At 40.3% G+C, this 19,649-nt stretch overlaps 1 protein-coding gene across 12 annotated transcripts in view; it reads left to right on the top strand.

The window, feature by feature from the left end:
- THRB (thyroid hormone receptor beta) overlaps positions 1-19,649 on the top strand; it is a 396,484-nt gene that overhangs the window by 166,760 nt on the left and 210,075 nt on the right. For all 12 annotated transcript variants that reach the window (XM_066351972.1, XM_066351977.1, XM_066351969.1 and 9 more), the window contains one exon: positions 5,314-5,385. The gene's annotated coding sequence lies outside the window, so the exon portion shown is untranslated. The remainder of the gene's footprint in view (positions 1-5,313; positions 5,386-19,649) is intronic.

Below are 19,649 nucleotides of genomic sequence, written 5' to 3' on the forward strand. Positions count from 1 at the left end.
AGTAGCTTCCCAGGGTGCTATTCGAGAAGGGTTTGGAGATTGTGTTTGGACTCAGCAGTCATCAGGAAGGGTTGTGTTTGATTAGAACTGTCTGTGATGAACATGGGAGGGGGGCAGTGGTGATATTTATGCCATGTGTTGACCTTGGAACTTTCCAGTTTAGCAAATCTTTACAGTATCTTGGAACCATGAGTTTCTTCTTCCACTTTATAGGGGCAGGAGAAGGAATAGCAGGTGGATGTAACCCACAGTTAAATCTTTTAGTAATCCCTTGCTCTTGTTTATTGCTGTTCACATTCATCTGGACTGCTCAGACTATTTGCCTCATAGATGTTTATCTCTGTTGAGTCCTTTCCATTCCCATTGCTACTGTCACATTCTTGAGCCTCATTAAAAGAATTATTGTAGAAACTTTCTAAATCATTTCTCTGCTTCCAGCACTTACAATTTTTATAGAATCAAAGGTCATGGACTCCACTGAAGACCATGTGAGAGCAGTATACCATCTCTCAGAAAACTGAATGCTTACACAAACTCCTGCCAGCTTGTTCAGAAGTGTTGGGAATTCCCTGAGGTCTGCCCTCGATTAAAAACCCCTAGTCTTAATCAGATAAAATGTCTCCCTCCAATTTATCCCCCAAATTTCCATCAGGGTAATATTCCTAATATCCAGCTTGGAGCATATTACTCTCTACTCAGAACCATTTCATTTTTCATTGGATTGGAAACCAAATTCTTTCAAGCTCTTGTCTTTGTAGCCTCATTGCTTCCTTCTCCCAAATACACAGCCTTCTAAGCCAAACTAGACTATTCCTGTTTCCCCAGTGTTTCCTTCACTTTGTTCCCACAGTTGCTACTTTCAAGCCCAATATCTGTTCTGATTCTCATTTTTTGTTTGTTTTGTTTTGTTTTGTTGTGAATGTAGCTCTTAGCACTGAGTCATACCTTGCATAATATCTTGCACATCATCAGGATGCATTTGCCTATTATCCCTCAGATCCTATTCTTGCCCTTTCCTTGTATTTCTGAGAGGCTGCTCACTGAGGGTTGTGCTGTCCAGGTTCCTGAGTCAGTTGACCTCCATCTGAGTTCAGTCATTGGAAAACTCTGAAGGGAGAATGAAAGGCTGAAAGAAGGGAGAAGTCAGGATATTTCTTCCCCACACTCTCTGCCTCATCAGACAGTATTTCTGATGGCAACTGGGTCTCCTCTAGGACTTCATTCAGCTCCTACTAAAGAGGACCTTTGAGCCTTTAGTTTCTGCTAGTTGACCTTGGTTCCAGAGTTCCACTATCAATATTTTTATTCTTTCTCCCTATAGTTCAGGGATTTCCATAATCACTGAGTTCCTGGATGCCTCATTTTCCCATTTGCCTTCACATCTTTTTCTTCCTGTATAATCAATGCCTTGCATTGTAGTCCTCTTTAAATACTTAGTTAGACCAGTTTGTATTTTCCTGGTTGAATCTTGACTGGTACAACTCATAATTGGTGAATATTTGCTGAATTTTATTATCTAATTTTAAACCGTCTTCTAAATGGGCATCTCTTTTTTGAGTAAACTTGGTTGGGGTTGTCCTATATCAGTGATCTAGTGCATAATAGCATTACTTGGGATTACCTAGCATAGTAACAAATAACCTCAAAACTCAATAGTTTGAAACAATTGGTATTTATAAATTCACGAGTCTGAGGGTTGGCTGAGTGGTTCTTCCACTTTGAGCTGAGACCACCAATGCATCTGTGGTCAGCTATAGGTCAGCGAGGTGGCTGTGCTCATGATGCCCAAGCTCTTTCGTATGTATGGGGCTTGGTTAGTCAAGGCTGATCTAAGATGGCCTTGGAAGAGACAACTGACATTAATTAACTGCATTCCATGTTTCTCAACCATGATAGTCTAATAAGGCATGTTCTCATGGAGATCACAAAGAATAAAAACAAACAAACACTTAAACATAACAAAATTTTTTTAAATATCTGCAGGCAGCATACCTGCTAAAAGTCCATTGGCCAAAGCAAGTCACATGGCCAAAATCAGAATCAAAGGGGCAAGAAAATAGACTCAAGTTCTTTAGTGAGAAGAACTGTAGAGTTGCATGATGAAAGAGTAGGTACAGGGAAGGGTGAAGAATGTAGGTTATCATTGCAATACAATCAGCCTGTCTCTGGCTCATAAGGTTAGAAGAGACCTAAGACAGCAGAGACGATAGATTGATAGGTAGATAGGTAGATAGATGATGTTAATTTTTTGCCATAATAATAACTTTTAAAATGAAAACTGCAATAAAATACACATTATATATTTGTTAATTTGTTCTGTACTGTTCATTTGTACATAGTTACTGAATGAAAAAAAACAGACCAAGTAAAGAGCCATTTATAAATAACATATTAGTAAACCAAGTTAAAGGAATTTTATTTATCCTTTAACCTTCAATTTGCATTAATTGGGAGCAGTCCTGGGAAATTGTGCCAACCTCACCTCAGGTCAAATGGCTTAACAAAATGAACTGTTTCATGCCCAGAAATAAATGTATTCCAAATATAAATATGAATCAGTTACAAAACAGATTATTTTGAAAGTACAAAATAACCACACTGTTAATATATTTGTGCCCCAATTAAAAATGTGTAAAGGACACACATTCTAGGCTAAAGTTGTCCCAGGGAGTGATTGTCATTTTTGTCTTGAATCATGTGTATACAAACTGGGCCACCGCCTTTGAGCCAGGACCAAATGCACAGCTCCCTGTTTTCTGAAGAGAAGAATTAAAACTGGGAAGGTTGGGAGGGTCTGGGGTTTGACCTTGCTACTTCAGATTTTCTTCATCGCCAACAAATCAATTGGAATTTGTCTACTTGGAGTGCGCGCAATTGGTTTGCTCTTGGTTTGAGACACACTATGAGAGAGACGCTGCTTGTATTATAGCAGTGGTCCCCAACCACCGGGCCGGTACCGGTCCGTGGGCCATTTGGTACTGGTCCGCAGAGAAAGAATAAATAACTTACATTATTTTTGTTTTATTTATATTTAAGTCTGAATGATGTTTTATTTTTAAAACGTGACCAGATTCCCTCTGTTACATCCATCTAAGACTCACTCTTGACGCTTGTCTCAGTCACGTGATACATTTTATCCGTCCCACCCTAAAGGCCAGTCCGTGAAAATACTTTCTGACATTAAACCGGTCCGTGGCCCAAAGAAGGTTGGGGACCACTGTATTATAGCAAAATTTGGAAGCCGCTTCAGTGGCACCGTTTTTCTATTTCCTTCTCTGCAGTTTTATCTTTAGAACCTGAGCTTGTTCTCTGTGATTCAGAAGAAGGCCTGTAACACCCTACTGCCTGCGTGAGATTTCTGGCTAGCCTCTTCTTCACTGTTTGACTTTGGGCAAAATTTTAAACTTTTCTCTGCCTCTCCTTTCCTCATCTGAAAAATGGGATTATTAATACTACCTACCTTATATGATCATTTTGAGAGTTAAATTAGGTGAAAGACTATTGCATAGCCCAGCCCACGAAATGTGCTGTAAATTTTATATATAAAAAATGTTTACTGTTTTAAATCATGATATGAGAATTTTTAAGTTCTTTATACAATAATCAGATTCACATATATTCTTCAAAACCTAAATCAGAATTTATACTCTCAAAAAATAAATCAAGGTCTAATATTGTTTTCATACAAAAGACAGTTTGTTTTTTAAATATTAATGTCAGGGGTAGTGGTATATATTTATTCAGATTTGCCAGAAAGCCACCAGATTTACATAAACAAGCTTCTCGACCCTGGCAAGTCAGTCTTTAGAATGCTTTTAGTTCATGTGTGTCTTAACTGTCATCATCTCTGGCCTCATACTATCAGAGTTACTGATTGTCTAGCAAACAGTGAGGTTATATCGATTGCTTGAGATCTGCAGATTTACGACAAGAGCAGTGTAGAAAGGCTTTGAAGCAAACAGATAAATGCAGCCGCACAGCCTTTCCTAAGGTTTCTTTACAAGGGGGAAAAATTAATAATAAGCAGATCAAATTTTAACAAACACGTTTTGCCTTTTAACACATTGACTGTTGATTCTGCATGGAGTCATCATGCAGAGAACCACTTTGTTAAAACAAGACAAGGCAACATCCTGAGAAGCTCAGAGTTGAGTGGCAGAGAAAATTCACATCTATACACATACATATGGCCACCCACACATAACGAACAATCACTTGACTGATATAACAAGTGCTTTTATGGTGCCATAAATGTTGGGTGTTGGGTGGAAAGGCAATGACTGAACATGTGTTTATTCAGTGGCAGCTAAAAGGATGAGCTAGAGGTTTTAGACGTTGAGTCTAAAAATGTAGAGGAATACACAAATATACATGGATTCATATCGTACAGGTAAATTAAAAACACACAACATTGTACATTGTCCTGGGTACACATATTGTATGTAAACATTTTTAAAAAGTGAACTGGAAAAATGCAAACAAATGTATGTTCTGGCCTTGGAGTGGAGTTGTCAAGGAGATTATTCTCTATTTTTTTTTTTAATTAATAAAAGCAGAGCAGATGTGAAAATGTTTAACAGTGGTCCACTGTGGGTAGCGGGAACTCATTCTTTCTACTAACCTCTGTTTTTCTATGCTTGCTAATGTCCATACAACAACAAAAATCTGGAAAACCATCATCAGTTGTAAAGCAGCTTCTCACCTGTCCAGACACTCAGAGACACTGTCTGCGGCACAAGCAGATGCCACGTTTGTTTGGATGTCTCCTTCATGTATACCTGTGCAAAGTGTCCACCTCATAATCGCACCTAACACCGTCTAGACAGGACCATGGCATCATGCTTGGATGCATAGCCTGTGGTTTCACCACAAGGCACAGCTGAAGCTTTTATTTGTTAAGACCCATCCCAGAAAACATCCTCTGGGGACCCAACTGGACCCTCCTTAGCACAGATTTCCTAAATTATTTAAGATTCACATTTGTCTTTCAGTCATTTTCCCAGGCTGAGAATTCAGAATTCCTAAATTCTCAAAATTCAGGAATTCCTGTCCACAGGAAAGTAGGGCTTTGGGATCCACAAGCGTTGTCCTCTGCCTGTAGTGTTCCTATGGTCCTTGTGTCAAAGGCTTCTCTGAAACCATCCCCCCCCTTCAGAATGAGATTTTATCTAAATCTATTTGCGTTTATTCAAAATCAGAGACAGCTCTGAAACCAGACCCTTTTTAAACATAGAAAGAATAGCAGATTAAGCAAATGTTGGGAAACTTTAAAAAGCACTTCTATTTATTTTCTTGTGTTTCCTTTTTCTCCAGATCGGCGGTTTCCCTCCCATTGGCTGACCTGCGTGGGTGCCAAGTTCCACACGTGATTTAATGGATCAGAAGGTCAGATATCATGCTTAACTCGGGTGTTGGCAAACTCGTGATCTGTATGCTTTAACTGACACTTTCCAGCATTGTGGGCATTACCTTCCCATGTGTGGTGTCGCTGCTGTTGCTCTTTGAACATAGTTCTGAATGCTGTAGGTATTCAGGGAGATGTAAAGCAGTCAGTGGGCTAAAAACCAGAATGGACTAAAGGAATACCACACATTCGCTTGGGAGAAGAAGAGTAATTAATTATAGGACAGGAAGAGAAAGGAGCCCATTTTGCATTTGTTATGTGGGAAAATCGTGCTCGTTAAAGATCTAGCAATCCTTTCCCATTTCTTCTACACGTTAATAAAAAAAAAAGGCCTAAGAAGGACAGCACCCTTAGGCCGGAGCGAGTCAGATCACATGTAAGCACCTGCGCAGTGAGGCTCCCCTGTCTTGACTGACAAGCCCTGTGGATTCTCCCGGATGTTTGACACTGTCGAGCAGCCCTGTGTGCCGCACGAGGTTCAAAATCGGAACCCAGTTTGTTTACATTATTATAACAACAGTTTCAGTTTGTCTCTGCCATGAAGGTTGTGTCAGCACTTTCCTTTTTGTGTTTATTATTTTTAGCACTTTAAAAGCTACCCATGGGGGGAAAAAAAAGTGTTTTTCTGGCTGTAAGGTAGCATACCGGCTGGGCCATCATCGTCTGGTGGAGTCTATAGAAGCACTCGCGGGCTGTGGGAGTCGGGGCTTTTGAATGCTGTCTTTGTGCCTCCCCTGGCCCAGGGCCTCTGTCCTATTGTCTAGGTGCCTCAGTCAGGGGTGGCGCTATCTGATTGTAACCAGTACTAATATTACAGCGCTCGGTGCCCAGGCCCTCCTGGGGGAGGGGGCCCAGTCTGGCTGCCTCTGTCTCCCAGCCTTCTCTCCAGGGGGCCCGTCACAGCTCTCGTATCAGAAAACACTATTTGTAATTTATAGAATGTGCAGGGAAAAGGGACCAGCAAGGATTGTCTAGACCTGTGTCTCTCTCCATCATTCCTTTTTGTTTCTTTCTGGGTTTTTTTTTTTTTTAACAAAGATCCCTGTTCCCAAATGGAATCTTTTCAGTGAACCCCAATTTGTAAGACATGGAAAAGTACAGGTGTTTTGCATGAAGACGAGAAGGGTACTGCAGAGCCCACTCTTCAGCCCCGTCCTCACCCACCCCTGCCTAGTCTAGGTGACTTCTCGGGGTCCTCACCCCTCCCAGGAAACCTACCCCTCCTCAGAATATTTGCGCACCATTCCTGCCGAACAGTCCCCTCAATTTACAGATAAGGAAACAGAGAGGTGATTTTTATAAATGTTCAAAGCATATAGCGTTAGACACTGAAGAGTTCTCACACTATCTATTCGTGTGTATGGGGTTCTAGAAAAGGTACAATTGGTCTGTGGTGGTAGGAATCTGGAGCAGTGATTACCTCGGCAAGAAGAATGGATTAACTGGCAAAGGGCACGAGGTAAGTTTCTGGAGCCAGGAAGTGTGTATCTTTACAGAAGTGTGGACAACTTGGCATTTGTCAAAACTCATCTGTGCTTTTTACTGTATATAAATTATACCTCCATTGAAAAAAAATAAAAGCAAAGAGGGAAAATAAAGCAAAACCCCCCAAACAAACAGGGGCATTTAATGAATGAACATACTGATGAATGTTCTTATATATTGAAAATACTGATAAATTTCCTTAATGCTAGGTAGGCTACTTATTAAGTGGGGTCTAAGGTCACTATACAAAGTTCAGAAAATAAGAGACTGGGCTGCTTTTCCAACCAGAGAAATATGTATATATTCTCAGAGAGTTCCAGACAGTAGCCTGGCACCACTGAAGACCTTTGGGGGTCTTCCAGCCTGTAATGTGGCTAACGGATGGTAAGGGGAGTCCTGGGAACGGAAATCTCAAGGACAATGCGTGATTCATGCGTCTCTGGGACAGGTGTTATTGGCAATGCCGGGGACATCATTTATAATGTTTTCATATTCTGCTTGTCTTGTCTGAAAGCTTTTCCATGACCTACATAATGCAAGGCTTCTCTCTATACATCTTAGAAGAGTGGGACCCCCGGTGACTAAGGGTGAAAGACAAGCCTAATGACACCTATGAAGTAAGCTAAGAGGGCTTCAGTTGCTTTGCTGTCCGCATGTGTCAGATATTCTCAAATGACTGGTCATGCTCCTATACCCTCACAATAAGACGTTTTGACCCTCTACAAAGCATGTTCTTCCCCCTGAAATACATACTTTGAGCCAAGCCTATTTAAATTTCTCTATCTGTATGTTGTAGAAGTCAGGCAGTAACATGGGAAGTGATTATTTTGGTTGAAATGTGGTCGAAGACATTGGCCAAGGCAGTAGGACCCAGCAGCCGACTCTGCCTTCCAGCGCCTGATGAGGAGACTGGGGTTGGGAAGAGCAAGACAATGCTTTTTAGAGGAAATACTGACAGAGCTAGGACATGGCCGGGGAGGGTCCCGCGGAGCCAGAGCAGGAAGGATTTATAGCTGCTCATATGTTCCAGCTTTGAGGCTGTGTTACTTTTCTTCAGAAAGGACAAGCTGTCTATTCCTTGAGTGATTTCCCGACAAAGGGCTTGTTTTAATTCATGACATGGGTCCACACTGAAAAAAATTTAGTTCCCCTAATGAAGCTATTGCAAAATTTCCGTAAAATAGAACCTTTTCGAGAACCAGGACATCTTTTAAATTCACAATTACCGTGCTTTGCCTGCATGTACATGCAAATTTCCTAATCAAATTAAATTTAATTCAGCAAATTTTTATCCAACCGATTCAGTTTAATGTGCCTAAGAGCAGAAATGAAAGTACACAGTGTAAGAGTTTGACAGAATTTGCAATTTTGAAAAACTTGCTTTTTTGCAATTCTGTAATCATTCTAAAGCAGGAGTCCCCAAACTTTTTACACAGGGGGTCAGTTCACTGTCCCTCAGACTGTTGGAGGGCCGGACTATAAAAAAAACTATGAACAAATCGCTATGCACACTGCACATATCTTATTTTAAAGTAAAAAACAAAATGGGAACAAATACAATATTTAAAATAAAGAACAAGTAAATTTAAATCAACAAACTGACCAGTATTTCAATGGGAACTATGCTCCTCTCACTGACCACCAATGAAAGAGGTGCCCCTTCTGAAAGTGCGGCGGGGTTGGATAAATGGCCTCAGGGGGCTGCATGCGGCCCGTGGGCCGTAGTTTGGGGACCCCTGTTCTAAAGCAGGGGTAGTCAACCTTTTTATACCTACCGCCCACTTTTGTATCTCTGTTAGTACTAAAATTTTCTAACTGCCCACCGCTTCCACAGTAATGGTGATTTATAAAGTAGGGAAGTAACTTTACTTTATAAAATTTATAAAGCAGAGTTACAACAAGTTAAAGCATATAATAATAATTACTTACCATGTACTTTATGTCGGATTTTCACTAAGTTTGGCAGAATAAATCTTTATAAAACAATTTACTATAGTTAAATCTATCTTTTTATTTATACTTTGGTTGCTCTGCTTCGCCCACCATGAAAGCTAGAATGCCCACTAGTGGGCGGTAGGGACCAGGTTGACTACCACTGTAAAGGAACTGTTTGTTCAACTCATTAAGAGCCACCTATCCAAAGAGAAAGTACCAAGGCCCTGGCAGGTTGGCTCAGTGGTAGAGCGTCAGCTTGGCATGTGGATGTCTGGGTTCAATTCTTCTCCACCCCTCCCCCTCCTCCTTCTCTCTCTCTTTTTCTCCCTCTCTCACTCTCTCCCCTCCTGCAGTGATGGCCTGATTTGTTCAAGAGAGTTGGCCTGGGCGCTGAGGATGACTCCGTGGCCTTCACCTCAGGCACTAAAATAATGGCTCCATTGCAGAGCAATGGAGCAACGGCCCCAGAGGAGCAGAGCATCGCCCCCTAGTGGGCTCGCCGGGTGGATCCCAGTTGGGACACACGCAAGAGTCTGTCTCTGCCTCCTGGCCTCTCACTATAAAAGAAAGAAGGAAAGAAAAGAAAGTACCAAGACAGAAATTATATGTCCTCTTCATTTCAGTGACTTGGAGCATATGATTTCCTGGAGCTAATGTTCTTGAAATGCATGCATGTATGAAGTATGTATGTATGTATGTATGTATTTGTTTATTAAGTTAAGTGATCCAACTGGCCTTACAAAATGCAACCTGTGTAGTCACATTTCCATTATTCATCAGAATGAAAATGGGGATAAAATGTCAATAATCAAAGCCCAATCTAGTGATATTTTGTCCATCAACTTTTTCACATCAGCTACCTGAACCTTTTCAACCACTTAACTGCTAGGAAGGGCTGTTAATAAGTGAGTAAATACTCTGATTTGAATTTTATCCCCTTTTCTCTCTCCTAGCTATTTTCCCTATTGGTGCTATTGGGCTCATAATAACAAAAAAACAGGTTGAAAGAAAAAGAATACACAATTTAAGGTGCAAATTATTCTTCTCTGTTTCCAGACAAGGAAACTGAGGATAAAATTGTCATGAGCAATGCCTGTCACCATGTGGAGGGTCCGGCTTTCACTCATGTCTTTCTAAGTGTCTGCCTTAAAGTGGGCAGTAATGGATCAAAACTAATCAGTTACGTTTGCTGGATTGGGAAAATAGCTAAATATGTGGAGAGAATAAACTAGTTGGAGCCTGCCCATAACAGAATACCACACAGTGCTAAATACACAAAGGTTTTTTGATGTTTGTTTGTTTGTTTTCTCTTCAGGGCAGCAGGTGGGACTTAAGTACTTTCTTTCTGCATTTCTATTCTTAGCATATGAATTTATCCTCAAGGTTACCTCTTGCTTCAAGATGGCTGCTAGAGGGCTAGAGGCTCTAGTCCTCACATATAAATTTTAGGCATCAAGAAAGATGGGAAGAGAGCAGTGAAAAGACACTCTTTACTCTGTTTTGCCTCATTAAAAGACCTTACCAGAATTCCCACCCAACAACGTCTAGCTATTATACAATCACAGACTACTAGTTGCAGAAGAAACTGGAAAAGGTAGCTGGTACTTTGCCACCTAGAAATAAAAGGAGATTTGGTTATAAAGAAATCTTGTGGAGGCGCCTAGCAGACCTGGGCACAGTTAGGCGGCTACAGTACTAGAGGCTCTTCAGTCTTGGAGGAGAATGATCAGGGTGGCGTGTTAGAGGGACTGATCTTGTAGCCAACTGTGCGATGAATGACAGGGGCAATGAAAGGTCCATCTGAGGACTCCGGTTTGAGGTGATGAGTTTGGCATTAGTGGGGTGGCACCAGGGCCGGAGAAAGGAGATGAGTGTGGTAAAACTTGTGAAGAATGGAATGACCAAATAAAAAGTATTCACTAATTCCTGTGCAATTCAAAACTGTGTTTCAATCAACACACTGTATACACACATATGTATGTTGTATATATATATATATACATGTGTATGTGTACATATATTCATATACATATGCATATATAGAGATAAATATAGATATAGATTATGATATAGATATAGATGATATAGATATAGATTTGGATACAGATAGATAGATATAGATAGATAGATAGATAGAGATAAATAGCAACCCAACAAAGACATTTAGCTAAAGTTCTAGGAAAGGGAGTCTATCAGGATAAATTAAAAAGTTACATGGTGTTTTTCTACACAGAAAATAGGCTGGAATTTCAGGATGCTGTCTCTGAACAATATATAAATAATACATAGATAAATACATGCATGCATGCATACAACACAAATAACATAAAACTTTCCTAGGACTCCATACCACCAATAGTAATCAATGATTTTTCAAACTTTGTCATTCCTAAAAAAAAAAGAAAAAGGAAAACAAAAAAGGAGCTCAATTATAGACTTTAAAAGGGAATAAGAGTTATCATAAGAAACCAAGCTAGAGTAAGTTGGAAAATTAGGATGGGGAAGGTACCAGTTTTTCTTTCTTCTTTTTTCCTTACCTTCACTGTTTATTTTTTTTCTGTTTCTTCCTTCTCTCCTCTCTTTTCTTTCTTTTTTTTTATAAATAAATTTTTATTTTAATGGGGTGACATCAATAAATCAGGGTACATACATATATTCAAAGAAAACATTTCCAGGTTATCTTGTCATTTAGTTCTGTTGCATACCCATCACCCAAAGAGAGATCGTCCTCTGTCACCCTCTATCCAGTTTTCCCTGTACCCCTCCCCCCCCTCCCCCTCTCCCTCCTTCCCTCCTCCCACCCCACTCCTGTCCATGTCTCTTAGTCTCGCTTTTATGTCCCACCAATGTATGGAATCCTGCAGTTCCTGTTTTTTTCTGATTCACTTATTTCACTCCGCATAATGTTATCAAGATTCCACCATTCTGCTGTAAGTGATCCGATGTCATCATCTCTTCTGGCTGAATAATATACCATGGTGTATATGTGTCCCATCTTCTTTATCCAGTCTTCTATTTTTTTTACAGTGATTAAAAGCCTTTAAGCAAACTCTTGGCCAATACAGCAAGAAACCATAAAAGAGCAGTGTCCTTAACATGTTTCCTCTCTTTTCTTTTCTTTTCTTTTTTTCTTTTCTTTTCTTTTCTTTTTTTTCTTTTCTTTTCTTTCTTTCTTTCTTTCTCTCTCTCTCTCTCTCTCTCTCTCTCTCTCTCTTTCTTTCTTTCTTTCTTTCTTTTTCTTCTCTCACTCCCTCCCTTCCTCCCTTCCTCCCTCCCTCCCTCCCTCCCTCCCTCTTCCTTCTCCCTCTCCCACATAAGCACTTAACCCTTGTAAAAGTGATCCACAGAGCTGGTCAAAAACTACCAACTTTGTCAATCCAACTTTCTTGGTACATGTTTGACACCCTTGGCTGCAAGGCAAATATGATTTTTCATTTTAGCTTGGGAAACCGGCTAATGTTGAATAAGCATAACTTGACTTGCTGATTTTAACCCCCTCTGATTGCATTTTGTAAAACTAATGTGAGTGCCATTTCCCCCCTCCAAATGCTGGAGAGGGACAGTTTTTGTTGGCATTGACTGCTTGCTACTCCAGGTGTCTTCTCGGGAAGTTTGCTGAGGCAAGCGTTGTAATTTCTGCTGTTTTAACGTCGTAGACAAAGTCTCTCATTAAAAAGTAATTGCCTATACACTTACATAGTAAAAATGTAAAAACATGCATGGGAAAAACACACGCCAACTGTAAACTGGTGGCTAGCTTGGCAAGAGAAGGGAGGGAGAGGAAAGAGATAGGGAGTCAGGTAATTAATGTTTTGCTAAGCTTTATTTCTTATAAAGAGAGATGAAGCAAGTAAAGCAAATCTAAATGGTGGCTACGTGGGTGTCTGTGATATTGTTTTATATACCCTTTGAGTGTGTATAATATTTCATAATGTGTTTTTTTCATAATTTATTTTTTAATTAAGCAAATGCTCTTCTTGCAGGCAAAGCGATTTGAGTCCTCGAAATTCTTTCCTTTATTCGTAACAGTCTGCTTACAGATTACATATTGTACTTCCATTTCTTTGCGTATGCTACTTTCTCTCCGCACCTGCCTTCCCCCTTTCCAGGCTTAACAGAGGCATCACATCCTCTAAGAAGCCTTGCCTGGTTCCCTGCTCCAAATTTATATCTGAGTTTGGTGGTCCTCACGTCTCAGAGGACACCATGCATGTTTGTATCATGGCATATATGACACTGTTCTGTAAACACTGGTCTACTTCTGTAATGGCCAAGACAATCATGTCTGGCTGAGCTACACTACCCCAGTGGGCACCATTTACATACTGTCTGACATGCACAGTTTTGGGGGCATCCCTGCCTCCTTCGCAGCAGAGAGAAAGCATCTTCCTACCTCCCTGCAAAATACCGATCCTAGTTCGAGCGCTGGAATTGGCACATAGCTACATAACAAACATTCGTTTTAATCAATGAAAAAGTGAACAGTCCACCAAATTCTAGTTTCCTTGACAAAGAATTCTTTAGACAGGTGGTTCTCAAATGTGGCCCCTAGACCAGCAGCATCTGCCTCGCCTGGGAATTTGGTAAAGTGCAGATTCCCTGGCCCCATCCCAGGCCGACTAAGTCAGAAACTCTGGAGGTGGCACCCAGGAAACTGTTTAACAAGCCCTCGGGTGATTCTGATGCCTGCTTACCTGTGCAACATGCTAACTTAGACTGACCAAAGCTCCAAACAAAGGTTTCACCTCACCTCGACTGAGATGGGAAAGGTGAAGAGGAGAGTGATCTAGGAACTGTAAGGGGAGAGGGGCACAGGCACAGGAAGTACCATCTGCCAAGACCCAGAAGCATGATAGGTCATTTGTAAGCAGACTTACAATGTCACGGATAGAGTAAAGAATGCAGGCTGGAAGGACAAGAAAGATGATAATCAGGAGGTCTGTCTAAGGTGTTTGGGTTTTAATCTGACAGCAGTGGGAAGCCACTTGAAATTTTTAAACACAGCAGTGATTTGATCCAGTTTTATACTTTAGAAAGGGCCCAATGGCAAGGATGTGACAGACGGGATGGAGGTGAGATTGGCACTGTGGGCCAGGCAAGCAGCTCTGAATTAGTGTAGGTGGGAAATGAGGAGAGCTGAGCTAAGGCAGTCCAATGGGAATAGAGAGGGTGAGATGGATTCCAGAAGTATGAAAAAAGTAGAACTGACTAAACACAGGAATTGATAGAATTCAGGAAGCAAGAGCAGAGCCCAGATGGTTCTCAGGTGTGCGTCTTAGGCGATAGATATACTTTGGTGTCATTCACTGAACTAAGAAACACAATAAGAGAAGGAGAGTTGGGGACGAGGATAGGGGCTGGAGAAGGTGGGTTTGGCTTGGACATTTGGAGTGGGAGGAGTTACTGGAACATTCATATGGAGACATCAAATGCTTACAGTTATATCCTGGGCTGGAAACTTCAGTTTGGTTGATATCTGGGTCTTAATCATTTATATGTCATAAACAATGCCGCAGTAAATATACATAAATTTTGTCTTAATATGATTTTTTTTTCCATGGGAGAAATTTCCAGAATAAAGGTTGTTGATAAATACAGCCAAATTATTTTACAGAAGATTCTATCAATTTATGCTCTCATTAATGGTGTAGAAGAGTCACTCTCATCACATCTTCACCAACATTAATCTTCACAAACCGGATATCTTTTTTTTTTTTTTTTTTTTTTTTTTTTTTTGTATTTTTCTGAAGCTGGAAACGGGGAGAGACAGTTAGACAGACTCCCGCATGCGTGCCCTGGCCGGGAATCGAACCCGGGTCCCCCGCACGCCAGGCCGACGCTCTACCGCTGAGCCAACCGGCCAGGGCACAAACCGGATATCCTAATGATGAGGTTGCTTTAATGTACACTTTCCTGATAACTTGTAAGGTTCAATATATTTCACTTTTGTTGACCTTTATCCATAGATTATTCACTTGCCCACTTTCTATAGAATATTAACTTCTTAAACTGGTTTTCAGGAACTCACTTCCTCTGTTAAAAGTATTATCTCTTTACCCACCTTATGTGCTGCAAAACCTTTTTCTAACTTCTCACCTGTCTTTGCTATAGCACTGGGTGGTTATTCTCTCTGCCTAGAACACTCTCAGATATCCCCCAAGATACCTACTGAGCTCACTCCCTCACCTCCTGCAAGTCTTGATTCTAATCTTTTCCTCTCATCGAGTTCTACCCCGACCACACTGTGACCTACCAACAGGACACTTCTGATCCCCACTCTTGGCTCTCCTTTTCTTCTTTCCATTGTACTTTCCACCTTGTCACATACAATATGACATTTATTTTGTTAATTGTCAGCCTCTATTCAGTAGAATGTAAGCTCTTTGATAGCAAGAACATAAAGACCTTTGTTGGTATATATGTTATATATATTTATATATATATATAATGTTATATATATATAATATCAAGCACCTAGAATAATGTCTGACACAAAGGAGATGCTTAATAAATATCTGTTAAATTAACATTGGTTCTCTTTATATTTTTATCTATTATCCTAGTGTTTCAAAATTTAATCCACATAAGTTTATCAGTCTTTACTTTGCCATTTCTTCCATTATTTTTGTGCTTAAATATTTTCCTCATGTAGAGGTCAATTAAATATTCAGGTGTATGTTTTTGAATGTTTTCTTAAGTTTTTCTTTTTTAAGAATTACTTTCTAAACCATCTGAAATTCATTAGCACATGTATTGTGAAATTAGGTTCTAACAAGGTATTTCCCCCAAATTATCAATTTCATCTCATTTTTAATTAATTATTTTTATTTATTTATTTATTTATTTATTTATTTATTTTTTACAGAGACAGAGAGAGAGTCAGAGTGAGGGATAGACAGGGACAGACAGGAACGGAGAGATGAGAAGCATCAATCATTAGTTTTTTCATTGCACATTGCGACACCTTAGTTGTTCATTGATTGCTTTCTCATATGTGCCTTGACCATGGGCCTTCAGCAGACCAAGTAACCCCTTGCTGGAGCCAGCGACCTTGGGTCCAAGCTGGTGAATTTTTGCTCAAACCAGATGAGCCCACGCTCAAGCTGGCGACCTCGGGGTCTCGAACCTGGGTCTTCCGCATCCCAGTCTGACGCTCTATCCACTGCGCCACCGCCTGGTCAGGCCATCTCATTTTTTAAACTGCTTCATCCCTCTGTCATGAGTTTGTAAGTCTACTTTTTTAAAATCCGGTATTATACTCGTAGAACAGGGTCTGATTAGAGCCTAGAATAGTGAAATCTAGGATGTTCTATTAACTACTGAAGAAAGTTTTAAATCCTTGATGTTAGAATTTGCCAACAGTTTTATAGCAAATCTTAGGTGAAAGTAGGAGAAAAATTCAAATCTCTTAATTTTATTAGATACGGGAGAATGAGGAGTTTCCTTTAGCTTTCACTTGGATAAACAGAATAGTTCATCAAAAATAGTATCTTTCACAAACTAAACAATTACCTAGGTTGTTTTCAATAAAAGTTTTGCAATTGTTGATTTCTGTGTTTGTTGACTTAACTCATGCACACTCTCATTGGCCAGCATTGGAGAATGAGACCACATTGATTAGACAAATTTTTCTTCAAATGTGAGCAGATCATACCAAAGTATAGTAAATTTCTGGTTTGGGATTGTGCTTTCTGTTAATAACAAGTAATATAGCTGGTTACCAGCTCTCTTTCGGCAAATATTTCATCAAACAAATATTTATCAAACTTCTCTCTATGCAAAACACCACTGCTACGCCAATGGGAGCTACGAAAAGTACAGCCAGTTATACTTCCTCAGAGAAATGTAAAATTAACAAGAAGTCAAAGTACGTATATACGAGAAGGTGAACAATAATTTTAGTTCATTATTATTTATGTTTCTGGCAAAATGAATGGGGCAGATTTCATATTCAAGATAAAAAGATGAAGAGATGGTAGCCATCGCTACCTATGAAACCTTCACTGGTGGGATTAGAATTTGATTCAGGAATAGAAGTATAAGCAGAATTTGACTTTTGTAGAAGAGAAGAAAGGGAGAGGGAAGTTTAATAGTCTTAAAACCTATTTCCAATATTTAGCAGGGTTTTGTTGTTGTTGTTGTTTTGTATGTGTTTTTATTATTATTGTAAGCAATGGGTGCTTTCATTTCTGGACATTTGCTGTGTTATGTTTAATACGTGTCTGAACAGTTTTTTTATTATTTTAACCATTTGAAACACTAATATATCTTTGAAGTTAAAATTAATCAATTAAGCCTGACCTGTGGTGGCGCAGTGGATAAAGCGTCGACCTGGAACTCTGAGGTCGCCGGTTCAAAGCCCTGCACTTGTCTGGTCAAGGCACATATGGGAGTTGATGCTTCCTGCTCCTCCCCCTTCTCTCTCTCTCTCTCTCTCTCTCTCTCTCTCTCTCTCTTTCTCCTCTCTAAAAAATGAATGAAAATAAAGATAAAAAAAAAGTACCTTTAAAAAAAAAAAAAAAATTAATCAATTAAGAAAGTCTAAGAAAGATACAGACTCCCTAAGAGTACATTTCTTTAGGACTCAGAGGTCAACATCACCATCTAGGTAATGCCTATGTTCTGCATTAGATTTTATAGATATCTTTATTACAGGCATATTATGTTGTAAATACTTAGTCGGGTACTTATCTCCCTTGACTCTGGCTGAGCCAAAAGCTAGAATTATTCACCTTCTCATCCCTCATTTCCATCCCCCAACTCCCAGTACTTAGCAAAGTGTTTGGCACATCGTGTGTGCCTAGCACTCAATTAATACAGTGAAAAATTATCTGCCTGTAGTCAAGAGAGGAAGAAAAATCATACATACAAAGATTATATGTAAGCTTACTTTTGGTTTCTAGTTAATCTACTTTTTTTAGAAATTACCTAGACCGGCCCTGGCCGGTTGGCTCAGCGGTAGAGCATCGGCCTGGCGTGTGGGGGACCTGGGTTCGTTTCCCGGCCAGGGCACATAGGAGAGGCACCCATTTGCTTCTCCACACCCCCCCCCTTCCTCTCTGTCTCTCTCTTCCCCTCCTGCAGCCAAGGCTCCATTGGAGCAAAGATGGCCCGGGCACTGGGGATGGCTCCTTGGCCTCTGCCCCAGGCGCTAGAGTGGCTCTGGTCGCAGCAGAGTGACGCCCTGGAGGGGCAGAGCATCGACCCCTGGTGGGCAGAGCGTCGCCCCTGGTGGGCGTGCCGGGTGGATCCCGGTCGGGCGCATGCGGGAGTCTGTCTGACTGTCTCTCCCCGTTTCCAGCTTTAGAAAAATACAAAAAATAAAATAAAATAAAATAAAAATAAATTAAAAAAAAGAAATTACCTAGACCAAAGAATTTAAGGTCAGCATCAACTATATGGTGGTGGTAGACATCCTTGGAATTGAAAAGCAATTGATATGATGTATCTGTGAGTCATTGTCCTTGCTATTAATATAAATTATTTTTTATACTTATCAGATATGGAATGAGAAAGATAGGTTCCACTTTAAGCAAAACTTATGTGGTAGCATTAGTATTTACAGAACAGATAAATCTAGTAGCAAATATTTATTTAGCAAGATCCTTCTTTGCCTAGGGATTAAAGATAGATGCTTTATGTAACAAGTTACTGAATAAACTTAGATGTGTTTTGTACCCAGCTTTATCAGAGACCCAGCTGGGGTGTGAAGAGGGCTCATTTGTAGAGATATTTTAGGAATAAAGTAGCTAAATATACATTAGAAAGAACTAGTAGATAGTAACTGTGATCTACTGCAAGATTCTAAAATGGTTTTTGGTGATAGACTCGCACATTTAATTTCTAAATCCCCCTATTTATATACATTTCTACAGCTGGTGCTGTGACTTCTGGAGTATTCTAGCACTGGTCCTAAGGAGTGTCTGCCCTGCTTATGTCAGCTATTGGTTTCTGCTCACCCAGAATTATAGAATACTGGAAGATTGGAGCTATCGTAAAGATGATCTCCTTTTCTACTTCAAGTGTGGGTTGTAGCCGGTAGCATGGCACCACCTGGGAGCTTGGTAGAAACGTGGAATCTCAGGGCCATCTCTAGGCCTAGTAAATCAGAATCTGCACCTGAACAAGCTCCCCAGGTAATACTTAAGTGCAGTAAAATGGAAGAAGGCTGAATCCATACTCAGTGCCCTTGAACTCTACATGGCTTAGCTGCCTAGTATTATTGTTGTTGCCAGCCAAGAACATTTGAAAACAAAACAGAGCCATTAACAGCTCCTAACTTGGCTTGGGGAGCAATTGCCATTTTAAAGGGCAGAAATGCTGTGCCCAGGAAGCACAGAAAGAAAACAACCCAAACAAAATATGCTGAGGAACTATGGTCGCCTGGGGCCTGGGTTTGTTGGAACAGGTCAACGTGGTAAGGAAAACATGGTAACTTTATCGTGGGCCACTTAATGCTCATCCACATGAATGGCATCATTTTATGGAAATCGTGAACACCGATGGGATTTCTTCTAAAAGTTTTTGGTGGGGTGAATGGGTGACAAGTAAGCATGAGTGCAATTCTCACCAGGAAAGGCAGTTTATGGCTAAAGTCACACATGCGTTTCATCTGTACCAACCTGGGACCAGCCCACTAAATATCACCCAAAGGTGTTTGCATTGCAAAAGGTGGCAGGATATTAGAAAAAGGAGATAGAGGAAAAGGTTTGGGGCTTTTCTGTAACGAGATTAGATGCAGGACTGTGTAATAACAAGAACACGAATCTGTGCCCACAGATTGTTCAGCCACAGAAGATACAAGCTTCTATAGAAAGGAAAAGAT

The sequence above is a fragment of the Saccopteryx leptura genome, chromosome 10 (assembly GCF_036850995.1).
Source record: "Saccopteryx leptura isolate mSacLep1 chromosome 10, mSacLep1_pri_phased_curated, whole genome shotgun sequence".
In the NCBI taxonomy this organism is placed as follows: domain Eukaryota; kingdom Metazoa; phylum Chordata; class Mammalia; order Chiroptera; family Emballonuridae; genus Saccopteryx; species Saccopteryx leptura.